General features: G+C 43.0%; 1 long non-coding RNA gene across 1 annotated transcript in view; it reads right to left on the bottom strand.

Moving 5' to 3' along the window:
- The window catches only part of LOC136794630 (uncharacterized), a 282,171-nt gene that overhangs the window by 188,365 nt on the left and 73,123 nt on the right, over window positions 1-20,683 (bottom strand). The window lies entirely within an intron of this gene.

A 20,683-nucleotide genomic window follows, 5' to 3' on the forward strand; every position in this document is an offset into this window, starting at 1 on the left:
GGCTATTCGGGGTTCTTTGTGTTTCCATACAAATTGTGAAATTTTTTGTTCTAGTTCTATGAAAAATGCCATTGATAGTTTGATGGGGATTGCATTGAATCTGTAGATTGCTTTGGGTAGTAGAGTCATTTTCACAATGTTGATTCTTCCAATCCATGAACATGGTATATTTCTCCACCTATTTGTATCATCTTTAATTTCTTTCATCAGTGTCTTATAATTTTCTGCATATAGGTCTTTTGTCTCCTTAGGTAGGTTTATTCCTAGATATTTTATTCTTTTTGTTGTAATGGTAATTGGGAGTGTTTTCTTATTTTCACTCTCAGATTTTTCATCATTAGTGTATAAGAATTCCAGAGATTTCTGTGCATTAATTTTGCATCCTGCTACTTTACCAAATTCATTGATTAGCTCTAGTAGTTTTCTGGTAGCCTCCTTAGGATTCTCTATGTATAGTACCATGTCATCTGCAAACAGTGACAGCTTTACTTCTTCTTTTCTGATTTGGATTCCTTATATTTCTTTTTCTTCTCTGATTGCTGTGGCTAGAACTTCCAAAACTATGTTGAATAAGAGTGGTGAGAGTGGGCAACCTTGTCTTGTTCCTGATCTTAGTGGAAATGGTTTCAGTTTTTCACCATTGAGAACAATGCTGGCTGTGGATTTGTCATATATGGCCTTTATCATGTTGACGAAAGTTCCCTCTATGCCTACTTTATGCAGGGTTTTTATCATAAAAGGGTGTTGAATTTTGTCAAAAGCTTTCTCTGCATCTATTGAGATGATCATATGGTTTTTCTTCTTCAGTTTGTTGATATGGTGTATCACGTTGATAGATTTGCATATAATGAAGATTCCTTGCATTCCTGGAATAAACCCCACTTGATCATGGTGTATGATCCTTTTAATGTGCTGTTGGATTGTTTGCTAGTATTTTGTTGAGGATTTTTGCATCTATGTTCATCAGTGATATTGGCCTTTAGTTTTCTTTCTTTGTGATATCTGTGTCTGGTTTTGGTATCAGGGTGATGGTGGTCTCATAGAATAAGTTTGGGAGTGTTCCTCCGTCTGCTATCTTTTGGAAGACTTTGAGAACGATAGGTGTTAGCTCTTCTCTAAATGTTTGATAGAATTCACCTGTGAAGCCATCTGCTCCTGGGCTTTTGTTTGTTGGAAGATTTTTAATCACAGTTTCAATTTCAGTGCTTGTGATTGGTCTGTTCATATTTTCTATTTCTTCCTGGCTCAGTCTTAGCAGGTTGTTCATTTCTAAGAATTTGTCCATTTCTTCCAGGTTGTCCATTTTATTGGCATATAGTTGTTTGTAGTAATCTCTAATAATCTTTTGTATTTCTGCAGTGTCAGTTGTTACATCTCCTTTTTCATTTCTAATTCTATCAATTTGAGTCTTCTCCCTTTTTTTCTTGATGAGTCTGGCTAACGGTTTATCAATTTTATTTATCGTCTCAAAGAACCAGCTTTTAATTTTATTGATCTTTGCTATTGTTTCCTTCATTTCTTTTTCATTTATTTCTGATCTGATCTTTATGATTTCTTTCCTTCTGCTAAATTTGGGGTCTTTTTGTTCTTCTTTCTCTAATTACTTTAGGAGCAAAGTTAGGTTGTTTATTCAAGATGTTTCCTGTTTCTTAAGATAGGACTGTATTGCTATAAACTTCCCTCTTAGAACTGCTTTTGCTGCATCCCATAGGTTTTGGGTCATAATGTCTCCATTGTCATTTGTGTCTAGGTATTTTTTTATTTCCTCTTTGATTTCTTCAGTGATCACTTCGTTATTAAGTAGTGTATTGTTTAGCCTCCATGTGTTTGTATTTTTTACAGATCTTTTCCTATAACTGATATCTAGTCTCATAGCGTTGTGGTCAGAAAAGATACTTGATATGATTTCAATTTTCTTAAATTTACCAAGGCTTGATTTCTGACCCAAGATATGATCTATCCTGGAGAATGTTCCATGCGCACTTGAGAAAAATGTGTATTCTGTTGTTTTTGGATGGAATGTCCTATAAATATCAATTAAGTCCATCTTGTTTAATGTATCATTTAAAGCTTGTGTTTCCTTATTTATTTTCATTTTGGATGACCTGTCCATTGGTGAAAGTGGGGTATTAAAGTCCCCTACTATGATTGTGTTACTGTTGATTTCCCCTTTTATGGCTGTTAGTATTTGCCTAATGTATTGAGGTGCTCCTATGCTAGGGGCATAATTATTTACAATTGTTATGTCTTCTTCATGGATTGATCCCTTGATCATTATGTAGTGTCCTTCTTTGTCTCTTGTAATAGTTTTTATTTTAAAGTCTATTTTGTCTGATATGAGAATTGCTACTCCAGCTTTCTTCTGATTTCCACTTGCATGGAATATCTTTTTCCATCCCCTCACTTTCATTCTGTATGTGTCCCTAGGTCTGAAGTGGGTCTCTTGTAGACAGCATATATATAGGTCTTGTTTTGGTATCCATTCAGCCAGTCTGTGTCTGTTGGTGGGAGCATTTAATCCATTTACATTTAAGGTAATTATTGATATGTATGTTCCTATTACCATGTATTTAATTATTTCGGGTTTGTTCTTGTAGGTCTTTTCCTTCTCTTGTGTTTCTTGCCTAGAGAATTTCCTTTAGCGTTTGTTGTAAAGCTGGTTTGGTGGTGCTGAACTCTCAACTTTTGCTTGTCTGTAAAGGTTTTAATTTCTCCATCAAATCTGAATGAGATCCTTGCTGGGTAGAGTAATCTTGGTTGTAGGTTTTTTCCTTCATCACTTTAAATATGTCCTGCCACTCCCTTCTGGCTTGTAGAGTTTCTGCTGAAAGATCAGATGTTAACCTTATGGGGATTCCCTTGTGTGTTATTTGTTGTTTTTGCCTTGCTGCTTTTAATATGTTTTCTTTGTATTTACTTTTTGACAGTTTGATTATTATGTGTCTTGGTGTGTTTCTCCTTGGACTTATCCTGTATGGGACTCGCTGTGCTTCCTGGACTTAATTGACTATTTCTTTTCCTATATTAGGGAAATATTCAACTATGATCTCTTCAAATATTTTCTCAGTCCCTTTCTTTTCCTCTTCTTCTTCTGGGACCCCTATAATTTGAATGTTGGTGCGTTTAATGTTGTCCCAGAGGTCTCTGAGACTGTCCTCAGTTCTTTTCATTCTTTTTTCTTTATTCTGCTCTGCAGTAGTTATTTCCACTATTTTATCTTCCAGGTCACTTATCCATTCTTCTGCCTCAGTTATTCTGCTATTGATCCCATCTAGAGTATTTTTCATTTCATTTATTGTGTTGCGCTCATCATTGCTTGCTTCCTCTTTATTTCTTCTAGGTCCTTGTTAACTGTTTCTTGAAATTTGTCTATTCTATTTCCAAGATTTTGGATCATCTTTACTATCATTATTCTGAATTCTTTTTCAGGTAGACTTCCTATTTCCTCTTCATTTGTTAGGTCTGGTGTGTTTTTATCTTGCTCCTTCATCTGCTGTGTATTTTTCTGTCTTCTCATTTCGCTTATCTTACTGTGTTTGGGGTCTCCTTTTTGCATGCTGCAGGTTTGTAGTTCCCGTTGTTTTTGGTGGCTGTCCCCAGTGGCTAAGGTTGGTTCAGTGGGTTGAGTACGTTTCCTGGTTGGAGGGACTAGTGCCTATGTTCTGGTGGATGAGGCTGGATCTTGTCTTTCTGTTGGACAGGGCCACGTCTGGTGGTGTGTTTGGGGATGTTGGTAGCCTTATTATGATTTTAGGCAGCCTCTCTGCTAGTGGCTGGGGCTGTAGTCCTGTCTTGCTATTTGTTGGGCATAGGGTGTCCAGCACTGTATGTTGCTGGTCCTTGAATGAAGCTGGGTCTTGGTGTTGAGATGGAGATCTCTGAGAGATTTTCGCCATTTGATATTGCATGGAGCTGGGAGGTCTCTTGTGGACCTGTGTCCTGAGGTTGGTTCTCCCACCTCAGAGACACAGCCCTGAAGCCTGGTTGTAGCACCAAGAGCCTTTAATCCACACGGCTCAAAATAAAAGGGAGAAAAAATAGAAATGAAAGAAAGGAAGGAAGGAAGGAAGAGAGGAAGGAAGAGAGGAAGGAAGGGAGGAAGGAAGGAAGAAAGGAAGGAAGGGAGGAAAGAAAGGAGGAAGGAAGGGAGGAAAGAAGGGAGGAAGGAAGAGAAAGGAAGAAAGGAAGGAAGGGAGGAAGAAGGGAAGGAAGGGAGGAAGGAAGAAGGAAGGGAGGAAGGAAGCAAGGAAGAAATGAAGGAAGGAAGAAAGCAAGAAAGGAAGGAAGGAAGAGAGGAAGAAAGGGAGGAAGGAAGGGAGGAAGGAAGGGAGAAAGGAAGGAAGAAAGGAAAGAAGGAGGGAAGAAAGGAAGGAAGAAGATAAAATGAAGAGGAAAAAATATAGTTATTAAAATAAAAAATAATTTTTAAGAAGAAAAATTAAAAAAAAAAATACAGGTCGGTCAGAACCCGAGGACAAATGGTGAAAGCAAAGCTATACAGACAAAATCTCACACAGCAGCACACACATACACACTCACAAAAAGAAAAAAAGGGGAAAATAGTAATATATCTTGCTCCCAAAGTCCACCTCCTCAATTTGGGATGATTCATTGTCTATTCAGGTTTTCCACAGATGCAGGGCACTTCAAGTTGATTGTGGAGCTTTAATCCACTGCTCCTGAGGCTGCTGGGAGAGACCTCCCCCTCTCCTCTTTGTTCGCACAGCTCCTGGGGTTCAGCTTTGGACTTGGCTCTGCCTCTGAGCATAGGTCGTCCAAGGGCGTCTGTTCTTTGCTCAGACAGGACGGGGTTAAAGGAGCAGCTGATTCGGGGGCTCTGGCTCGCTCAGGCCGGGGGAAGGCAGGGGTATGGATGCGGGGCGAGTCTGGGACGTCAGAGGCCGGCATGATGCTGCATCGGCCCAAGGCACACTGTGCATTCTCCCGGGGAAGCTGTCCCTGGATCCCGGGACCCCGGCAGTGGTGGGCTGCACAGGCTCCCGGGAGGGCCAGTGTGGAGAGTGACCTGTGCTCGCACACAGGCCTCTTGGTGGTGGCAGCAGCAACCCTAGCGTCCCACACCCGTCTCTGTTGTCCGTGCTGACAGCCGCGGCTCGTGCCTGTTTCTGGAGCTCCTTTAAGCGGTGCCCTTAATCCCCTCTCCTCGCGCACCAGGAAGCGAAGAGGCAAGAAAAGGTCTCTTGTCTCTTCGGCAGCTCCAGACTTCAACCGGACTCCCTCCCGGCCAGCCGTGGCGCACTAACCCCTTCAGGCTGTGTTCACGCCGCCAACCCCAGTCCTCTCCCTGCGATCCAACCGAAGCCTGAGCCTCAGCTCCCAGCCCCGCCCACCGTGGCAGGTGAGCAGACAAGCCTCTCGGGCTGGTGAGTGCCGGTTGGCACCTATCCTCTGTGCGGGAATCTCTCCGCTTTGCCCTCTGCACCCTATGGCTGCGCTCTCCTCCGTGGCTCCGAAGCTTCCCCCTCCGCCACCCACAGTCTCCACCCGCGAAGGGGCTTCTAGTGTGTGCGAACCTTTCCTCCTTCACGGCTCCCTCCCACTGGTGCAGGTCCCGTCCCTATTCTTTTGTCTCTGTGTTTTCCTTTTTCTTTTGCCCTACCCAGGTACGTGGGGAGTTTCTTGCCTTTTGAGAGGTCTGAGGTCTTCTGCCACCGTTCAGTGGGTGTTCTATAGGAGCAGGTCCACGTGTGGATGTATTTCTGATGTATCTGTGTGGAGGAAGGTGATCTCTGTGTCTTACTCTTCTGCCATCTTCTCTCAGGCTCCTTATGAGGTATTTGAATAATGTATTTTAGAGTCAGTACTAATTCACAGAAAGGCAAGCAAGTGGTAGGGATTTTTCTTTTCAGTAAGGAGCAAAGATTCCATTCAAATCTTTGATTCAAATATTTAAATGCAAAAGATGGGTATATTAATACGTTATAAAAATGTTTTTTGAACCACATGCCATAATGACAAAAATAAAGGCATTACAATTGTGGCATTGTAAAGATTTAAGAATCTATTAAGAATGATCAATAAAGAGAGAGGAACCAAGATGGCAGAGTAAAAGGACGTGCTCTCACTCCCTCTTGCGAGAACACCAGAATCACAGGTAGCTGCTGGACAATCATCGACAGGAAGACACTGGAACTCACCAAAAAAGATACCCCACATCCAGAGACAAAGGAGAAGCCACAGTGAGATGGTAGGAGGGGCGCAATCACAGTAAAATCAAATCCCATAACTGCTGGGTGGGTGACTCACAGACTGGAGAACACTTATACCACAGAAGTCCACCCACTGGAGTGAAGGTTCTGAGCCCCACATCAGGCTTCACAACCCGGGGTTCTGGCAATGGGAGGAGGAATTCCTAGAGAATCAGACTCTGAAGCCTAGTGGGAATTGATTGCAGGACTTTGACAGGACTGGGGGAAACAGAGACTCCACTCTTGGAGGGCACCCACAAACTAGTGTGCACATAGGGACCCAGGGGAAGGAGGAGTGACCACATAGGATACTGAACCAGACCTACCTGCTAGTGTGGGAGGGTCTCCTGCAGAGGCAGGGGGTGGGGCTGTGGCTCATCATGAGGACAAGGACACTGGCAGCAGAAATTCTGGGAAGTACTCCTTGGCGCGAGCCCTCCCAGAGTCTGCCATTAGCCCCACCAAAGAGCCCAGGTAGGGTCCAGTGTTGGGTTGCCTCAGGCCAAACAACCAACAGGGAGGGAACCCATCCCTTCGCATCAGCAGACAAGCGGATTAAAGTTTTACTGAGCTCTGCCCACCAGAGGAACAGCCAGCTGCTCTACCCACCACCAGTCCCTCCCATCAAGAAGCTGGCAAAGCCTCTTAGATACCCTCATCCACCAGAGGGCAGACAACAGAAACAAGAAGAACTACAATCCTGCAGCCTGTGGAACAAAACCACATTCACAGAAAGATAGACAAAATCAAAAGGCAGAGGGCTATGCACCAGATGAAGGAACAAGATAAAACCCCAGAAAAACAACTAAATGAAGTGGAGATAGGCAACCTTCCAGAAAAAGAATTCAGAATAATGATAGTGAAGATGACCCAGGACCTCGGAAGAAGAATGGAGGCAAAGATCGAGAAGATGCAAGAAATGTTTAACAAAGATCTAGAAGAATTAAAGAACAAACAAACAGAGATGAACAATACAATAACTGAAATGAAAAATGCACTAGAAGGAATCAATAGCAGAATAACTGAGGCAGAAGAACGGATAACTGACCTGGAAGACAGAATGGTGGAATTCACTGCTGTGGAACAGAATAAAGAAAAAAGAATAAAAAGAAATGAAGACAGCCTAAGAGACCTCTGGGATAACATTAAACACAACAACATTCGTATTATAGGGGTCCCAGAAGGAGAAGAGAGAGAGAAAGGACCAGAGAAAATATTTGAAGAGATTATAGCCAAAAACTTCCCTAACATGGGAAAGGAAATAGCCACCCAAGTCCAGGAAGCACAGCGAGTCCCATACAGGAGAAACCCAAGGAAAAACACGCAGAGACACATAGCAATCAAATTGGCAAAAATTAAAGACAAAGAAAAATTATTGAAAGCAGCAGGGGAAAAATGACAAATACCATACAAGGGAACTCCCATAAGGTTAACAGCTGATTCCTCAGCAGAAACTCTACAAGCCAGAAGGGAGTGGCATGATATACTTAAAGTGATGAAAGGGAAGAACCTACAACCAAGATTACTCTACCCAGCAAGGATCTCATTCAGATTTGATGGAGAAATCAAAAGCTTTACAGACAAGCAAAAGCTAAGAGAATTCAGCACCACCAAACCAGCTCTAAAACAAATGCTAAAGGAACTTCTCTAAGTGGAAAACACAAGAGAAGAAAAGGACCTACAAAAACAAACCCAAAACAATTAAGAAAATAGTCATAGGAACATAACATATCGAAAACTACCTTAAACATGAATGAATTAAATGCTCCAACCAAAAGACACAGGTTTGCTGAATGGACAAAAAAACAAAACCCATATATATGCTGTTTACAAGAGACCCACTTCAGACCTAGGGACACATACAGACTGAAAGTGAGGGGATGGAAAAAGATATTCCATGCAAATGGAAATCAAAAGAAAGGTGGAGTAGCAATATTCATATCAAATAAAATAGACTTTAAAATAAAGAATGTTACAAGAGACAAGGAAGGATACCACATAATGATCAAGGGATCAATCCAAGAAAATATAACAATTATAAATGTATAAGCACCCAACATAGGAGCACCTCAATACATAAAGCAACTGCTAACAGCTATAAAAGAGGAAATCGACAGGAACACAATAATAGTAGGGGACTTTAACACTTCACTTACACCAATGGACAGATCATCCAAAATGAAAATAAATAAGGAAACAGAAGCTTTAAATGACACAAGAGACCAGATAGATTTAATTGATATTTATAGGACATTCCATCCAAAAACAGCAGATTACACTTTCTTCTCAAGTGCTTATGGAACAATCTCCAGGATAGATCACATCTTGGGTCACAAATCAAGCCTCAGTAAATTTAAGAAAATTGAAATCATATCAAGCATCTTTTTGGACCACAATGCTATGAGATTAGAAATGAATTACAGGGAAAAAAACATAAAAAACACAAACACATGTAGGCTAAACAATACGTTATTAAATAACCAAGCGATCACTGAAGAAATCAAAGAGGAAATCAAAAAATACTTGGAGACAAATGACAATGAAAACACGACAATCCAAAACCTATGGGATGCAGCAAAAGCCGTTCTAAGAGGGAAGTTTATAGCTATACAAGCCTACCTCAAGAAACAAGAAAAATCTCAAGTAAACAATCTAACCTTACACCTAAAGGAACTAGAGAAAGAAGAACAAACAAAACCCAAAGTTAGCAGAAGGAAAGAAATCATAAAGATCAAAGCAGAAATAAATGAAATAGAAACAATAGCAAAGATCAATAAAACTAAAAGCTGGTTCTTTGAGAAGATAAACAAAATTGATAAACCATTAGCCAGACTCATCAAGAAAAAAGAGGGAGAGGACTCAAATCAATAAAATTAGAAGTGAAAAAGGAGAAGTTACAACAGACACCATGGAAATACAAAGCATCCTAAGAGACTACTACAAGCAACTCTATGCCAATTCAATGGACAACCTGGAAGAAATGGACAAATTCTTAGAAAGGTATAACCTTCCAAGACTGAACCAGGAAGAAACAGAAAATATGAACAGACCAATCACAAGCACTGAAATTGAAACTGTGATTAAAAATCTTCCAACAAACAAAAGCCCAGGACCAGATGGCTTCACAGGTGAATTCTATCAAACATTTAGAGAAGAGCTAACACCCATCCTTCTCAAACTCTTCCAGAAAATTGCAGAGGAAGGAACACTCCCAAACTCATTCTATGAGGTCACCATCACCCTGATACCAAAACCAGACAAAGATACTACAAAAAAAGAAAATTACAAGCCAATATCACTGATGAACATAGATGCAAAAATCCTCAACAAAATACTGGCAAACTGAATCCAGCAACACATTAAAAGGATCATACACCATGATCAAGTGGGACTTATCCCAGGGATGCAAGGATTCTTCAATATCCACAAATCAATCAGTGTGATACACCACATCAACAAATTAAAGAATAAGAACCATATGATCATTTCAATAGATGCAGAAAAAGCTTTTGACAAGGTGCCACCACCATATGAGCTGGGGGAAGTAAGGACGGATTCTCCCTAAGCCTCTGGAGGGAGTCCAGCCCTGCTCACGTCCTGATTTTGACCTCAAGCCTCCAGAACTGTGAGAAAATAAATTTCTGTTGTTTCTGACCAGTTTGTGGTAATTTGTTATAGCAGCAACAGGAAATTAACACACTGACTCACCCACCGTAGCTGCTCCCCTGCATGTCCGTCCATCACAAACCCTGATGCTACCCTCTGAGTGACTCTCACACCCTATGTCTCCTCCCTTCCCCTCCCATCTCTCATATCCTTACTATGCAAGCACCTAACTGGCTCCACCTGTTGAGATTTGTTCTTCTCCCATCCATTCCTACTCAGTAGCAAGGGTGACCATTAAAGACACCCCTTTAATGGTCTTTAAAGGGGTGTCTTTTTAGTGGTCTGAAGGGGCCACTCCCTTGAACAAAGCACAGCTACCGCAAGGAGGATAAAGTCCAACAGCTTCAACATGGATGACAAACCCTTCAGGGACCTCCTGCCACCTTCTTCACTGCTCTCTCTGCCCCCATCATGGATTCGTCAGGTTCCTCCACCTCACCATGCTGCCCCCTCTCTGTACTCCCCTTCTGGCGCCCCACATGCTTAGTCATGTCTCTAACACGTAAATCCCTCCGTCACATCCACCAGCACGTGTCCAGCACCAAGTGTGTTCCTGGAAGATACCAAGTGCTCAGTAAACACTTTTTGAAATAATGATACAATGTAATCAAATTTCCTCAAGTCACATTAGACCAAATCTGATCAGATACATCTTTTCAGGAATCCGAGTTTCAACTCAGAATCCATTTTAAGAGAAATAATGTTTGAAACATCCAGTCACCATTCAGAACATTGTTTCCAGGGGGACAAAATGTTGTTTCGTTCAATCAGCCAAAAGATGAACTCCTGCCCACAATCTCTTTAAAATTAGGAACTTGCTCACCTCAAAGCTTGTTCGTTAATTACCACTTGCCTTTCCTCAAGCCAAATCTTCAAGCAAAACATGCACACATATGTGCTCTGGGAATGCCGGGGGGAACCACAGGTCCTAACCCTTCCTGAGAGAGGGTGCCACACCCAGAAAGAGTAATGACAGGAAGGACAAGGGAAAGAAAGTCAATATTCTCCGCCTGCCCGGGGACCCCTCTACTCCATCTCCCCTTCCTCCCATTCAGCCGAGAGCTGCGCACAAGCCCAATGCCCGCTGGTAGATTGGAGGACAAGTTCATCTCTGCAGTTGAATGTGGACATGCTCCTCTTCTTTACCACCACCATTCTAGGACTTGCCCAAATTAGCAACAAAAACCAATGGAAATCCACTTCTACATTCTCCCCCAATCCATTCAATACATGTGTGATTGCAGTGTCCACCATCATTCCTTCCTCTGGGACACTGATTTATGTAAAATAATAGGAGTCCTGTCATTCCTTCTAGACCCACAATCGTCCCACCCGAATCTAAGCCTCTTCCCATGATCCCTACCTCAGTAAATAGCACCACTGTCCACCTAGCTCTGCCAACCAGAAACCTAGGAATCACTTTCGTCACTTCCTTCTCCCTGGAACCCATTTCCAATCCATCAAGTACTGTCAGTTTTACCTCCTAGTCTCTCCATTCCTCTCAATTTCCACCATCATAATTAATTCTCATCTAGATTATTATCGTAATCTCCTAATTGGTCTCCCTGCACCCACTTTTGCTTCTTCTAATTCATCCTGCGTGTCAAAGGCAAAAGGCACTTAGCGAGTTGCCCCTCCAGCTCTTCTGCAGCCCCACCCCACCACCATCCTGACCTGTATCCTTCAGCCTGAACCTTTCAATAGCTCCCTTATTCTTGGGATAAGAATGAAGATGTGGCCTGTAGCCAACAAGGACAGTATTATTTGGCCTCTGCTCTTTCCTACCTTCATCTCTTCTCACTCAGCTCTTCAGCCTCTAGCCTCCCTTCCCTTCCATGAATTCACCGTGTTTCCTTCATCTGGGAAACCTTTGCGCATTCTGTTCCTGCTGCTAGGAGAGCTCTCCCCTCATCCACTCTGTCTGCACCGACTTCTACTCAGCCTTTCGACCTCAGTGGAAAGATATCTTCCTCGGAGGACTATACCCCCCAAGACTGCACCCCTGTGTCATCCTATATCCTCATGCACTGAGTGCCTTTCTGCTCAGCCCTCACCACTGCATCTCAAAGCACCAAACACAGGAAATGTAAAACAAACCTTGTCCAATTCAGTCCTTGCCCTGGGGGCTTCAACTTGCCAAGAAGAATAATATCTTGCTGCCCATCTTGAATCTTGTTTTCACTGTCACCTGCATACTTCTTTTTGCCTTTTCCACCCCCTTCTCCCCCAAAAAAAGTCAACGGGTACGTAAGATAGTATCACATACCTCCCTTTACTACAGATTTTAAGCCCAGAATGCTCACCAATAAGCTTGGTTGTCTAAAACTTAAATCTCTCTCAGATCATGGATAGATTCTGGGGTAAACATGTTGGTGAGAAACAGGGATCTCTTTTAAAATTAAGCACTTGATCTTTGTGCTTTATATGTGCACCATGCTCAGACAATTTATACATTTACTTTGTTCTCTCATTATTTTTTGACTTTTGGAAACCACACATATATTTACTCATCAATAATAGGAACTGTGCGTTATTTGTCTTAGTAAAACCCGTCCACAGTTTGTACTTGGTAAACATTTAATAATCATTTTTAATATAATGGATTTAGTCCCCTTAAGCTTGAGGGAAGAATTTGAGATACATCCCTCTTAAGTAGGATTTCTCGGAATATTCTGAGTTTCCCCTTTTATCATTGTTAATATTGTTGATAAGAACGAAAACACCTGACATTTATTAGCACTTATATATCAGACATTGCAAAGCATATTATGCATTTAATATTCATAATAAGCCTATGAAATAGGTAACATTTTTCACCTATTTTACAGCCGAGGTGATATAAAGAGGTTAAGTAATTTGTCCAAGGACACACAGAGTGTAAGTGATAAAGCTAAGATTTGAAACCCGGCAGTCTGATTCCAAAGCCGTGATCACTCACCACACCACACTGCCTTCTATCACTTTAAAAAGGCCACCACCATAGTTTTGCACTTTGGATAAAACCAACTATGCTCTTACCTGACCCAAACTTCCTACAGATAACAAATATGAGTACTGTCCAAAGTACAAAAGAGAAGAAAGGAAGGAAAGAAAGAAGGAAGGAAGGAAGGGAGGGAGGGAGTTGAATTCTACCAAACATTTAGAGAAGAGTTAACACTTATCCTTCTGAAATTATTCCAAAAACTGCAGAGGAAGAAGCACTTTCAAACTCATTCTATGAGGCCACCATCACCTTGACACCAAAATCAAACAAAGATATGAAAAAAAGAAGAAAACTACAGGCTAATATCACTGATGAACACAGATGCAAAAATTCTCAACAAAATACTAGCAAATCAACTCCAACAATACATTAAAAAATCATACACCATGATCAAGTGGATTTATCCCAGGGATCCTAGGATTTTCAATATCTGGAAATCAATCAATGTGATATATCACATTAACAAATTGAAGAATAAAAACCATATGATCACCTCAATAAATACAGAAAAAGTTTTTGATAAAATTCAATATACATTTATGAGAAACACTCTTCAGAAAATGGACATAGAGTGAACACACCTCAACATAATAAAGCCCATATAGGACAAACCCACAGCTAACATCATACTCAATGCTGAAAAGTTGAAAGCATTTCCTCTAAGATCAGGAACAAGACAAGGATGCCCACTCTTGCCATATTTATTCAACATTGTTTTGCAAGTCCTAGCTACAGCAATCAGAGAAGAAAAAGAAATAAAAGGAATCCAAATTGGAAAAGAAGAAGTAAGCCTGTCACTCCTTGCAGCTGACATGTTACTATAAGTAGAAAATCCAAAAGATGCTTCCAGAAAAATACTACAGTTCATCAATGAATTCAGCAAAGTTGATGGATACCAAATTAATATAAAAAATCTGTTGAATTTCTATACACTAACAACAAAATACTGGAAAGAGTAATTAAGAAAACAATCCCATTTACCACTCCATCAAAAAGATTAAGATACCTATGAACAAACCTACTAAGGAGGCAAAAACCTCTACTCTGAACACTTTAAGATGCTGATAAAAGAAACTGAAGATGACACAAACAGATGGAAAGATATACCAGATTCTTGATTTGGAAGCATCAATGTTGTTAAAATGATCATACCATCCAAGGCAATCTACAGATTCAATGCAATCTCTATCAAATTACCAATGGCATTTTCACAGAACCAGGACAAAAAATTTTTAATTTATATGGAAATACAAAAGACCCCAAATAGTCAAAAGAATCTTGAGAAAGAAGAATGAAGCTGAAAGACTCATGCTCCCTGACTTCAAACTACATTACAAAGCTACAGTCATCAAAAAAGTATGGTACTGGCAGAAAAACAGACATATAGGTCAATGGAACAGAATAGAAAACCAGAAATAAACCCACTCACTTATGGTCAATTAATCTATAACAAAGGAAGCAGGCATATACAATGGAGAAAAGACAGTCTCTTTAATATGCACAGCTACATGTAAAAGAATGAAATTAGAGCATTCTCTAAAACCATATACAGAAATAAACTCAAAGGCACATGAAAAGATGCTCAACATAGCTAATTATTAGAGAAATGCAAATCAAAACTACAATGAGGTATCACCTCACAACAGTCAGACTGGCCACCATAAAAAGTCTACAGGGCTTCCCTGGTGGCGCAGTGGTTGAGAGTCCGCCTGCTGATGCAGGGGACGCGGGTTCGTGCCCCGGTCCGGGAGGATCCCACGTGCCGCGGAGCGGCTGGGCCGGTGAGCCGTGGCCGCTGCGCCTGCGCGTCCGGAGCCTGTGCTCCGCAACGGGAGAGGCCACAGCGGTGAGAGGCCCGCGTACCGCAAAAAAAAAAAAAAAAAAAAAAAAAAAAGTCTACAAATAATAAATGCTGGAGAGGGTGTGGAGAAAAGGAAACCCTCCTACACTGTTGGTGGGAGTGTGAATTTGTGCAGCCACTATGGAGAACAGTATGCAGGTTCCTTAAGAAACTAAAAGTAGAGCTACCATATGATCCAGCAATCCCACTACTGGACATATATCCAGAGAAAACCTAATTTGGAAAGATACATGGAGCCCAATCTTCACAACAGCACAATTTCCAATAGCCAAAACATGGAGGCAACCTAAGTGTCCATTGATGGATGAATGCATAAAGAAGATATGATATATATATATACAATGGAATATTACTCAGCCATAAAAAAGAATGAAATAATTCCATTTGCAGTAACATGGATGGACCTGGAGATTATCATACTAAATGAAATAAGTCAGACAGTGGATGACAAATATTATATGATACCACTTTATGTGGAATCTTAAAAAATTATACAAATGAACTTATTTACAAAATTGAAGTAGACTCAGAGACATGGAAAACAAACTTATGCTTACCAAAGCAGATAGCAGGGGCATAGATTAGGAGTTTGGGATTAAAATATATACACTACTATATATAAAATAAGTTCCTACTGTATAGCACAAGGGTCTATACTCAATATTTTAAAAAAACCTATAATGGAAAAGAATATATATGTTTAACTGAATCACTTTGCTGCACACTTGAAACTACCCCAAACTGCAAATTAACTATACTTCAATTTTAAGAAAAGATACTTTGGAGTCTTAACTCCTGGTACCTAGGAATGTGACCTTATTTGAAGATAGAGTCCTTGCAGAGGTAACCAAGTTAACATGAGGCAATGAAGGTGAGCCGTAGTCTAATGTGACTGGTGTTCTTATAAAAAACCAGAAGTTTGAAAACAGGGACCTGCACACAACAGGGAGATGCCAAGTGAAGATGAAGACAGAGATCAGGGTGATGCAACACAAGCCAAGGAACATTGAAAATTACCAATGGGCTTCCCTGGTGGCACAGTGGTTGAGAGTCCGCCTGCCAATGCAGGAGACACGGGTTCGAGCCCTGGTCCGGGAAGATCCCACATGCCGCGGAGCAGCTAAGCCTGTGCACCACAACTACTGAGCCTGCGTGCCGCAACTACTGAGCCCGCGTGCCGCAACTACAGAGCCCACATGCCTACAGTCTGTGCTCCACAACAGGAGAAGCCACCGCAATGAGAAGCCTGCGCACCGCAGCGAAGAGTGGCCCCCGCTCGCCGCAACTAGAGAAAGCCCACTCAGAGCAACAAAGACCCAGTGAAGCCAAAAATAAATAAATAAAATAAATAAATTTTTAAAAAAACTACCAGCAAACCACCAGTATCTAGCTGAGAGGCCTGGAACAGATTCCTGGTCACAGGTCTCAGGGAGAACCACCCCTGCTGACACCTTCATCCTGCACTTCCAGCCTCCAGACCTGTGGCTGGTCTCCGCCATCTCTTTAAAGGTGTTACAGCCCCCAGCACAGAGGAAGCTCTCAACAGTCGTTTAGAGGGTGACTGGGTCCACAAGCCCTGGCCCTTTCATACGTTCTGTCCCCAGGAGTCCTAAGCCAAGTCTTTAAAAGGCAGCCCGAGCTGTGAGCTCGCTCACTCACCCCACACCCCGGAAAGAACTCCTGTGGTTGCTCAAAGCCTGGTCTGTTGGATTTCTCTGGCAATCAACTACCTCTTCAGTTTCCAGCTTCTGACTGTCCGCTAAGCTGTCCCCAACTCAGCCCTTGCCTACCCTTTCCCACCACTGTGGCCATACTCTGCCTGCACTTTCTAAGCACAACCCCCAGGTCCCCCGCGTGCCAGGAGCCGCCCTGATGGGCCACTGCTCTGCCTCCCTACCTGACCTACATCATCACCACCTCATAATGGATCCGCACCCTCAGCCTCTCGCCTGTCCAACTCCAGCAGCCAAGTAGAAAATTCAGCAAACCCATGAAGCTTGAGAGCCTGCAACTTGCGACGAGCTGGCCTGAAATCGCTTTAGCTTTGGCTCCTTTAGTTTTGTTACCATTGATTGGAAGTGTGTGTGTGTGTGTGTGTGTGTGTGTGTGTGTATGTGTGTGTGTGAGGGGGTCAGGGGATGAGTTCCACACTTCAAAAAAATGCCTGTATGTAATAAATAGTATAAGAAGCACAGACCTGTGCATGAATATGGCTACAAAGGCTAAACTTTACTTTTTTTCTTGGCTCAGAACAACAAACACCTTTCACCAAACAGGTTCCCACCGACAAAGGGAAGAAGTTTAAGTTGTATTAAGTATCTAAGGGAATCACACTAATTAAAAGGGGGAGAAAAATCCTGCCGTCTCTAGTAACATCAGTATCTCTAGTTTTATTTCATAATTAACTATGGTCTCTAACTTAGTTAGATGTTAGAGTTTCTTGAGCTAATTTCGAGGAACATTCAGAGGCAACACTTTTTAAAATAGATAACCTCGGGGCTTCCCTGGTGGCGCAGTGGTTGAGAGTCCGCCTGCTGATGCAGGGGACACGGGTTCGTGCCCTGGTCCGGGAAGATCCCACATGCGGCGGAGCAATTAAGCCCGTGAGCCGTGGCCGCTGAGCCTGCGCGTCCGGAGCCTGTGCTCCGCAACGGGAGAGGCCACAGCAGTGAGAGGCCCGCATACCGAAAAAAAAATAAAATAAAATAAAATAGATAACCTCACAAAGATTCTTAATTGTGTACACGAATTCACTAAGGACATAATTTGCCTTAAAAATTTCCATTTGGACGCTGAGTCACGTTTTGCTAAGAACATTGTTACTACTTGTAACAACCGCTAACGGTCACTGAATGCTTTTACAGTGAGCAGGCCAGTGTGCTGAGAAGCTTCAGAGATTCTCTGATTTCATCCTGCCCACAGCCCTGGGGGCAAACGGATGCCCAGAAAGATTAAGCACCTTGTGCAAAACACCCAGCTGGCAAATCATTAAGTGGGATTTAAAACAGCGGTCCCCAACCTTTTTGGCCCCAGAGACCGGTTTCGTGGAAGACAATTTTTCCACGGACCAGGGTCAGGGGGGTGGTTTGGGGATGGTTCAAGCGCATTACATTTATTGTGCCCTTTATTTCTACTATTATTACCCTGTAACGAAATATAATGAAATACTTATACAACTCACTATAATGCAGAATCAGTGGGAGCCCTGAGCTTGTCTTCCTGCAACTAGATGGTCCCACCTGGGGTTGATGGGAGACAGTGACACCCGAAGTGTGTCTACTCAGTGATTGCATTTTGGGTGCCATCACTGCTGAGAATCCCGCTTCACAAGGAGAGGATGCAGGAAATGGAAGCAGGCTTTTCAGTGCTTTTGTGGCAAATCTCAGGAGATCCCGCCTTGACTTTAATCCAGAACGCATGGAGATTTGAAGTTGTCTCAAACATACTTTTAAGGCCACCGTCACTTGCGATCTCACGCAGCTGATCCTCTTCTAGCACGGACAAAGTCAATTCGCCTGGCTTACTCACAAATGGGTCGCGGATCCATCCCTTCCCGGTTCAGGGGTCTTCTGTGGTTGGGAAGTAAGGCTCAAACTCTTTTGAAAGCTGAGACAGGTGACCATGCGCCAGCTGGGAGAAAGAAGGCCCTGGCTCAGACTCTTTCAAAATCTCTGCTAATGTCCGAATCATGTCAAAGATCCCAACGTTCACTCCTCGCCCCCATAATTCCAGCTCGGCTCTGAATGCAGACACTTTATCTGCCGACTGGAACTCAGCTGTCGTTCTCCCCTGAAGTGACAGATTGATGTCGTTGAGCAGGTTTAAGCAAGTTTTGCGACCCATATTCTGTGTCACTGAAATGTGCCGCCAGTGGCGACTGTTCTAAAAGAAATCTCTGGAGCGGCTCTCGTAACTCAGAAACTCCGGCCATGGGTCTACCTTTAGAAAGCCACAGAGCTGCACGAACAGACGTGAGTTAAGGGCATGTACTTCAACGTGGTTGATAATTTTAATCACATCCTGCAAAACGTTGTCAACTTAAGGGGACATTTCTCAGCTAGCCAGCATTTCTCTACGACGGCACAGTGTGTGGACTCACATTCAGAAGCGACCTCTTTGACCCGAGTAGTGAAACCAGAAAGCCGTCCAGTCGTGGCAGCCGCTCCGTCCATGCGTATACCGACACAAAACGACCGCTTCAGTTTTCCTGACATGTAACCATTCAGAGACTTGACTAGTTCTGCAGCTGTGCTGTGGTGTCGTTTGGCAACAAAAGTGCACCTAACACATCCTCGGGCACACCCTCCAGAGAAACATATCGCGCAAACACAAGCACTGTGGCCTTGCTGTCAACGGCGGTAGACTCGTCGACCTGGACTTCGCACCACGGTGACCCGTTAATCCTCTCTAACGCTCGTGCCTCAGTATCCTCTGCTGTTTCATCAATTCGTCCAGTTACGGCGCCGGCCGGAGGAGGAACACGTGCCGCCTTTTGAACTACGGCCTCTCCTAAAAGTTCACGGCACGTGTCCTTAGCAGCAGGCAGGGTCCCCTCTTCACCAACAGGAAAGGGCTTCTTGGCTTTAGGAATGCGCTCAGCCGCTAAGAATGGTACTCTCAGTGCGGACACATGTGATAAAGTGGTGGCCTTCAGTAATTGCTTCTGTTCCTCGTGTTCATGGTTTCTTCATTTGAAAAACTCCAAAGCCTTGTCTCTTAACGCAGGGTGCTTGGTCTCCATGTGGCGAAGCAGTTGTGAAGGTTTCATGGCTTCACTGGATAGCCGGTAGCCACATATTATATAAAGCGGGCTTGGAGAATGTGAATCACCTGTTGTGATGAACCCATAATTTAAGTAGGACTCTTGGTATTTTCTTTTAAATGCAGCTTTCTTCTTGTTAGCAGTCTTTTTTTTTTATTTTATTTTTTTGTTAGCAGTCTTAAGAGTCTTCTGCTGTCTCATCATTGGGTCTTTCCCCCTTTTCAAAGAAGCTCTCCAGCAACGTTTGTTTCTTACCCATTTTGGCTAGGATTGCCTTGTGGGCTTACCAAAACTGTGACTGAGACAAGCACACAGTAAAGGAAAGAGGCGCGGGTGGAAGCGGTAAATAAAATAACGGGCGGGCCACACACGGACTAAAATAAGTGTCGGAATCTGACTTAAAGCCTGCCACCAGATGCTGTACAAGTGAAGTACATCAGCTCACTTGCCACTATAAAGCCTGCCACCAGATGCAGCTAAATTGTCACTGGCCGCTCACTGATAGGGTTTTGATGTGAGTCTGCAAGTAACTCACCTATGATGGTCTCTGTGCCGTCAGACCTCTCTGCTGATGATCATCTGTATCTGCAGCCCCTCCCCAGCACCAGCATCACCGCCTCAGCTCCACCTCAGATCATCAGGCATTAGATTCCCATAAGGAGCGCGCAACCTACATCCCTCGCGTGCACAGTTCACAGTAGGGTTCGTGCTCCTATGAGAACCTAATGCCACCACTGATCTGACAGGAGGCGGAGCTCAGGCGGTAATGTGAGCGATGGGGAGCGGCTGTAAATACAGATGGAGCTTCACTTGCTGGCCCGCCACTCACCTCCTGCTGTGCGCCCGGTTCCTAACAGTCCATGGACCGGAACTGGCCCGTGGCCTGGGAGTTGGGGACCCCTGATTTAAACCACTTGAAGTCTCTGAATCCGGAACTCCATCCCCGCTTGGGTGTCTAGTAGCTTTACTAATCATATTCCCTGTGTTCCTCAGCTGGGGGGATAAAGATTGCCCTGGTTTATCTTATCCTGGGGTTGCCAGGACCTCCTAAGGGCAGAAGTGTCCCCAAGACCCAATTCTTTATGTCCGAGAAAGCCCTTGGCCGAGGGTCAATACTCGCTCATGCAGGAAGAACTCAGTAATGCTTACCGAATGAAAGAATCCAGGGTGGAATCTGGTGAAAAGAAATGATTCTTTAATAC

This window comes from Kogia breviceps, chromosome 8 (assembly GCF_026419965.1).
Source record: "Kogia breviceps isolate mKogBre1 chromosome 8, mKogBre1 haplotype 1, whole genome shotgun sequence".
Classification (NCBI taxonomy): domain Eukaryota; kingdom Metazoa; phylum Chordata; class Mammalia; order Artiodactyla; family Physeteridae; genus Kogia; species Kogia breviceps.